The sequence below is a fragment of the Lipotes vexillifer genome, unplaced genomic scaffold (genome assembly GCF_000442215.2).
Source record: "Lipotes vexillifer unplaced genomic scaffold, Lipotes_vexillifer_v1.1 scaffold84, whole genome shotgun sequence".
Taxonomy (NCBI): Eukaryota; Metazoa; Chordata; class Mammalia; order Artiodactyla; family Lipotidae; genus Lipotes; species Lipotes vexillifer.
Window position 1 is genome coordinate 1,642,556 of NW_006783414.1, and position 8,257 is coordinate 1,650,812.

Consider the following 8,257-nt stretch of genomic DNA (forward strand, 5'->3'; position numbering starts at 1 on the left):
CCCCAGATGGTCAGCACAAGGACAGTTACAAGCGTGTGCACAGCACTTTCCCATTTTTCACGCAGCACGTGGCTGAGTTGACCCATGCCTCCTTTTTAAATGAGGAAACCGAGGCCAAGAATGATTAAACAACTTGCTGAGTTTGCCCGGCTCCTAAGCAGCGGAGCCCAGATTACCACCTACCAGGAAGAACCAAGAAAAAGAAAGATTTAGGGGGCCACACAGGCTACCTTCAACTTGTAAAGAGCTGTCATGAGGAAGGGGGAGCAGACTTATGGTGTGGCCCCAGGAGGTGGGACTAGGCCCAGTGGGCCCTGGTGGGATAGGGCCTCCCCGCACAGGCAATGAGCTCAGGCGTTGTCTGGGAGAACTTAAAACAACGGTAAAACTCATGAAAAGTTGATATGATTTTATTAGCATCACACAGTAGAAATTCTAAGCAACTTTAGTGATAAAATATTCTCTTGCCCCAGGACAGACAGCTCCCACTGCCCCTCTACTGGCTTGACTCACTACTGCCAATGAGGAGAAATTATAGGGAGTTAAGTTTCAACTTTGGTAAAGAAAGATCTTTCCGACAGGCAATAATGGAATGTATTATCTTGGGTTTGATGAATTATCCATCAATGGCAGTTTACAAATAGACACTAATAACGGCTTTTCTGGGATACTGTTCAGTAAACTACTGAATTCATTTGCAGTGGGGCCTGTCGGGGGGAGGGGGGGGTTACCTTAAATGACCTTGAAGACACCATCCAATTCCACGAGTATCTGTAAGGAATGACGGGAGTGATTGAAGCAACTCTGTTAAAGTTAGAAAAGGGTCTTTGAGTGAAAGGATATTTGAGGTCTCCCCCACTAGGATGTGAGTAACAATAAGATAGAAATATTCCAAGGCCATCTGAGGACTGATGCCCTCATGAGCATTGGAAATGAAACCACTAATGGTCAGAATCTGGAAGGTCACAGAGAAGAGGACCCAAGTACTAGCAACAAGACCCCCAAAGGGAGCATAAATAATTCCGTCACACAAACTTAGGGCAGATTATTTAACCCCTCTGCATAGTTACCATCTTATTGGATTATAAATATTAAATAAACTAATATATATAAAGCCCTTAGCACAGTGCTACATAGATATTAGCTCTTATTATCTTTTCTTAAAAGGCCTACCCTAATGAGCTATAAGCTTCTTTCTGCCCTGTGCATTGCTGCGAGCTCTCTCTTCTAGGAGGTCACAACAAAGTTATTTATCCCATCCAGATCCCGTTCCTGCTCCTTAATAGCTGTTAATTGACTTCTCGGGGGCTAAAAGTTTTATTTTTTTCCAGAATAATACCTCAGTGTCATTAGAATATGTTTAATATTACATATTATTTATTTGTTCATTTGTTTCTTCATTCATTCAAATACTTACTGGACACCTACTTGGTCCTTAGAAATTGATGTCCAAGGGATAGAATGGTCAGTAAAAATAGGTCGGATCCTTGTCTTCACCGAGCTGACAGTCTAATTGGGATGGGGTCGGGGGAGCGGGTGTGGGACAGAGGTCAGTTATAATAATGGGATGGATGCAGGTGAAGTCACAGCTGCAGTGGTACTATCAAGAAAAGCATACAGTGCTGTAAGCCTGTGAAATGAGGCAACACCCTGGTCTGGGGTGGAGCTTCCCTGAGCAAGTGACGCTTGAGCCAGGTCTCAAATGCTTGTGTGTTGACTAGGAAGTTAGGAGAGTTCCAAGCAATGTCCTAACATCCATTAGCTATCATTTACAAAGCACTGACTTTCGTGTCAGGCACTCTGATAATAACTTTATGTTGTTATTTCATCTAGATATCACCTCAACCCTTTGAAATAGAAATTGTTTGGTCCATTTTACGGATTTGGAAAGTAGGACTCAGAGTGGTCCATTAACCGATGAAAGGTCACATATCTTATAAGCAGGATTTAAATTCAGCTTTAACTGCAGTGCCTGTGCTCTTAACCCTGAGGGCAGAACTGTCTTTGTATCTAAAGCCTAAACTATGCCTGGAATGTAGTAGATGTCAATAAATGCTGTTATATAAATGCTAAACTGAATAAAATTGTACTGAGGGGGAAGAAAGGCCCCCATGTTTAGGGGAGAAGCATGGCTAGATTGTATATCCGCAGTGGGTAGAGAGGGAAGGGTTTCAGGAAGAAGGAATTTCAGTGGCAAAGCCAGCAGGGGGCGCTTGGCTTGAGTGAGGATGCTGCTTGAAAGAATTCTCTTTGATAGGTAGTGAGCTCTTTGGTCATTAGAAGGTATTGAAGTGCAGACAGGATGAACACTTTGCCTACCTCTGAAAATGCAGTAGGTCTAAATTATCTTTCTTACATATTTCCATTCTGGAGCTTATATAATATAAAGTATTCTTGCAAACAAGCACCCCAAATTCACCAGTTCCCAAAGCCTCTTACCTAAGTGGAAACCTAAGTTGAATGAGGGTAGAAGCTGGCAGCCACTGAAGGAAGCCAGACAGCGTGAGAGACATTAGGAAAGACAGCCACCACCTGAATATCAAATGACTTTCAAACCATGGCCTTAGACAGAAGAGGTGGTTGTGAGCCTCTGGGACACTGCCTAGATTCAGCATTCAATAGGTGGTAGATTTTTTCTTATTGGGCGCTCAATTTTTTTAAATTGTTTTTTTGCCAGATCATTGCTTTTATGTCATAAACGAGGGCTTTTGGTCAAACTGGTATCGGAGGGGTTGAGGAAGAAAAGATTATTTTCCTCTCCTGCCAAGAGATTGTCCTTTGGCTCTTGCAAGAGTGAACCTTGGCAAGCCCTGTGATTTCATTCCATCTTCCTCATGCAGGTTAAGTGAATGTTGCCAGAGGCCAAGGTCCCAGGCCTTCTGTGGACTGCAGAGTCTGGAGATGTGTGGTTGCTGGGAAGGGATGCCTGAACTTCCATTCCCCTTTCCTAGAGTTCAAAAGGTAAACGTGAGTATTCAAGTCACATTTGCAAATCCCAGGTCTTCAAAGCACAGAACCATAAACCTTGTACATTGTGGGAAGTATCTGATCCTATCCTCACAGTACTGCATGAGGGGTACCTACAGGTGAGTAAACTGTGGGTTAACTGTGCCTGAGGCTATACAGCTATAAAGTGGTAGAGGTTGTAGTTCCCTTCTCAGAAGGTAGCTAAATGTAGCAATTAAGAGGACATTTCTTCATGTTGTTAAGAACTGGTTCCATCAAATTCTAGTTCCATCACTTTTTGATTGTGTGGCTCTGGGCAAGCTTTTAATCTCTGTAAGGCTGTCCCTTTGGAAAAAGTCTTCATCTTAGTTCTTGGGATACTGTGATTCTCAGGGTCTCCCTTCTGGATACTGTTCTTTCTCTTCTTTTTTTGTTGGCTTCTCTTCTTGTCTCATACATTGGATATTGTCAAACAGTACATTTTCCTTCCTCTTTTCTTCCCTTTTTCTCTATATTCCCTTCTCCTTGGCAGTCTCAGTCACTGTAGCATGGGAAAGAGCAAAGAGAGACTTCACACTGGCCTTTTAATCTTCCACTTGGATGACACACCACTTGTGCTCACATTTCATTGGACAGAGCAAATCACTGGTCCATATCTAACTTCAAGATGGATGTACTCTTGAATGAGAGGAACCCCAGGTGAGGAGAGCATTGGGTATCTCTTTTGGAGCCATCTTATAAACACATCAGAGTCCTCAACTCTGCCTCTGTCTAGAAGATTTACAAATATGTATTTTTTTGTCCATTATAAATCTTACAACTAATCATGCTTCCTTCTTTGCTTTGGCTGCTAGGAAGTTCAAAGCCAAATTTGCTGTCCACCTCTAGCAATTTTACAGGAACTATGGCATAAAGGTTATATGTTAACCTTATGGCTTAAATTTAATTTTATTTCATGTCCTTGTGTTTTTCTTTGTCTGCTATAGTATTTTTAAAAATTTTGTTGTGCAAATTTGTGTATGCCACTCAGCTCATTATTTGAATGAACAGGGTAAAAACAAATGCATGCATGTACACCTGCCACACATCCATACAATAGTTCAGTGCTCATCTTTCAGAAGAAATACCATTACTTCATTTCTCAGAAGTCATTTATCGCTGGGTGTCTCCACTGGATGTCCTGCAGTTACCTCAAATGCAGTATGCTGTAAACGAAACTTACCACCTTTCCCCTAAATGGTCTCTTTTACTTAAATTCCTCTTTCCATGAATAACTTAACCATGTGTGGACAACTGAAAAAAAAAATCTAACAGTCTTTCACCCCACCCTGTACCCTCATCCTATTGGTTTATCTTTCACAACTTCTTGACATCCAGTCAAATGAGTCATTCTGTGCTCTCCAAATATGCCATGTGTTCTTCCATTACCATGTCTTTGCTCATGCTATTTCCTCTGTTAGAAATGCCCGCCACCAACTCCCTACCTGTAGGGATGCTTCCCATGCTTTAAACCTCATCTCAGCTGTCTTTCTTTTATAATGTCCGGCCCCATCAGCCAACGAAATGAGAGTATCCTTTCCTTCCAATCTCACTGATTGCATTTGACTTAATTGAGCTTACACTGTGCATTTCTCATATACTTAGTTTAGCTTCCTAACATTTAGGAGCTCCTTGGGGGCAAAGACCATGCCTTACTTTGCTTTGTTATTTGCAGCACCCAACTCTTTCTGGCAAGGTTTGAATTGCCTTGAGCCTGAAGTTCATCACAGGTGAACTTGACTTCATATCAAATGGGAGCAAGTGTATGCCTGGCTCCTCCCTCTCCTTCATCCATCACATCTACAGGCTCTTCAAGCATCTCCTCCCAACGTATCCTACCTCTGTCCTCTCTTCATAATTTCTACTCCCTTGGCTCAGACTCCATCATCTCTCACATGGGCAATTACAAAAGCCCCCTAATACCTCTTCCTGTCTTCAAGGCTGGTAACTCTAAAATACATATCCGTCCCTCGGCTTAAAACTTTTCAGTAGCTTCCAAACAGCAGTGAGATAAAGTCCAAGCTTCTTTCATGGCATAAAGCGTTCTATGTAAGCTAGCCTCGCCCATTTCTGCTGTCTGATGCCTCTCAGAATCTGTACTTTTTCTGGTCATACATTCCGTCCCAACCCTACTTAGGAAAACAGGACCAGCCATGTGTTGGGCATCTATTGTTTTTGTCTGCTCACTCCTTCTCTCCTTCTTTGGGTAAACATATCCTGCCCTTCTAAGAACATAGATGACATGTGACCTATGCTGACTAGTTAGAGGATTTCTCTCTCTTCCCCAGTGCCCAGATTTTCAAAATGGAGTTGAATGAGAGGTTTTGGAGCTCAGAATTGCCATTTTACACCCTGTGAAAATAAACCAACTCAGAGAGACAAGTAGAAACAAGATACTGGGAGCAAGTCCTCCACACAGCCCTGAACATCCTGGCTCTGGTTTCCAGGCTGATGCCAGGCCTCTCTGCTCAATTCTCCTCTCTGTTCCATCCCATGAGCCTTCATTGCATGTAAGCATGTGGTTACTCTTTCTCTTCTCCACTAGACTGTAAGCTCCACGAGGGCAGGAACTACATTCATTTTGCTCCTCACTGTCTCTCCAACACCTGAAGTAACTGAAGGGCAGGTCTGTGGAGGAGAGTGGAGGGGTGTGAACTACCAGATGGGCTCCTAGAGGCCCATCCAAGGCGGACTTTCCGTGGACAGATACGTGATTCAGTAGTGAAAGAAGGAACTGCCTCACCCTCCGCTGTACTCTGCCTAGACACAAGTGATCAGCTCAAGGTAAGACTTTCTGCTAATGCACTGGAACTTTGTACTTCCATCCATAATGGGCAGACATCATCTTGAAAGTATAATTTTTCAGGGGAGGTAATCTCATGTTGTTTATGAGACCTGAGTTTAGTTCCTCAGAATCTTTCTCCAGCTAGGCACCAAGTTCTCAAGGGCAAGTATATATCCAAGAGAATTGAAAACATATGCCCATGTAAAAACTTGCACATGAATGTTCATAGCACCTTTATTCACAACAGCCCGAAAGTGGAAACAGCCCAATGGCCATGAACCGATGAGTGGATGAACAACATGTAGTATGTCTATACCATGTAACATTATTCAGCATAAAAGGAATGAGGTATTAGTGCACGCTACAACGTGGATGAACCTTGAAAACGTGATGCTAGGTGAAAGAAGCCAGTCACAAAGGACCATATGTTATATGATTCTATTTTTATGAAATGTCCAGAATAGACAAGTCCATAGAGACAGAAAGTAGATTAGTTGCTAGGGGCTAAGAGGAGCAGAAATGAGGAGTGATTATTAATGAGTATGGGTTTTCTCTTTGGGGTGATGAAAATGCTCTGGAATTAGATAGTGGTGATGGTTACACAACCTTGCAAGAATACTAAACCTACTTAATCATATGCTTTAAAGACTGAATTTTATTATATGTGAGTCATGCCTCAATTTTTTAAAGATCTTAAGGGTACAAGTCTGATATTTTATATTTTGTGTATTCTATACAGACTTTCATTTCCTATTTTGACTGAAGCTTGATGCTAGAATTTTGACTTTTGGTCAAGACTCTCTAATGCAGCCTTGACAAACTGAATATGTGTTAGGCCTAGAGAAGTGTGGAGGAGGAAACTGGAATGAGGCACTGTTTAGTTGTCCATAAATAAGAAAAATAAGACACCTTCATTGGAGGGAGGGAAAAGGGGACCCAGAGCTCTCATTAGCTTCTCCCCAGCAACACTCACAGCCTCAGCTCCACGATTTTAGAATCATCAGGACTCACCCATCATGTTCTTAGCCCTGCCTACTAGAGGCCCTACACAAAGGTCCAAATCCCCAGGTCAGCACCCAGACTCCGTACAGTCCCTGATTTTGCCCCATCTCCCATCTTCCCGCTTCCCAGTGCATCTTTTGAAATCCATTGATCATAATCAGCAAAATCTTTTTCTCACCGAACCTCTTCTCTCTGTTTTCATTATGCTCTTGCTCTAACCATGACCTGGTGATTCCCTGAGGACCAGCAACTCTGCAGGTCATGTGAAGAGATAATACCGTTCACCACCCTCCTGGTTGCAGTCTTCACCAGACCCAAGTGACTTCCCATAATTTCCTGAGGATTCTAGTTCTTAACCCACTGTCATTCTCTCCATCACTACTCCTAGCCTAACTTGTGGTGATTTCAGTGTCCGTGTAGATAAATAATGCTTCCAATGCCCTTGGCCTCTCAGTTTCCTGATTTCCTCTCCTCCAAGGACCTTATGTCTTAGCTACCCACTGCCATGGTCATACCCTAGACCTTGTCATCATCAGTATTTGCAACCTGACTACAATCTTAATTTTATCCCTCCCTCTTTCCTGATCACCACCTCTGACTTTTCCAGCTCACTCTGTCTGGTATCCAATGTCAACAACTTTTCAGCATTTTCAGCATTGTCAGGATAGGGATTGGTCAAATAAACTATGGTCTGCTGAAAAGTACAGCACTTGCAAAGACTGACTCCAGGGCCAGACAACCTGGGATCTTACTTACTCCTGCCCACTACTAGCTCTGTGACCTTGGCATAACTATTTAACCTTGATAAGCTTCAGATTCCTATAAAACAGTGACGACAACAATGGCCACAGACTCATAAGATTGTCTGAGGATTATTATGAGATGCTGTAAAGTGACTAGCATAGTGCCAGACCTATATGGAATTCTCAGTAGAAGAGAGTGATTATGTGGTAAACATCACATGTTTTGGTCAGTCTAGCAATTGTTCTTTTTCATTCAGGAATAGCACCCCAGCTTTACTTGAGAATCAGCTCTTTTCCCGGTGTTGGAAGGGGCTAATCCCTAACCCTACTCCACGGGAAGTCACGGGAAGCCAGTCCTGGCCAGTGGGAGCATTCCAACCCTTGACCATAGTGAATAGTGACTGATTCAGGGATGGGCACATAACTAAGCTGGGTCCATGAGCGTCTCTTCAGGGGCTTTTTGTTGGAACAGTTGGGACAGAGAGGTCCTCCACTGGATGTGGGGCTGGTAGGACCTAAGCAAAGCCCACCTGAGAGCAGCCAACACAGAGGCATGTGGAAGAGAGGGACTGAGGGAGGCTGAGATCTGAGTCCTTGTGTCCAGCCATGTTTAAGATCTGCCTCTGGACTTGCAGTTACACAGGGTAATAAATCCCTTCCATGGTGCTTAAGCCAGTGTGAACTGGGCTTCTATCTCACCCAGAGTTATGACTATTAGATTTTATAGTGAAATACTAGTCTG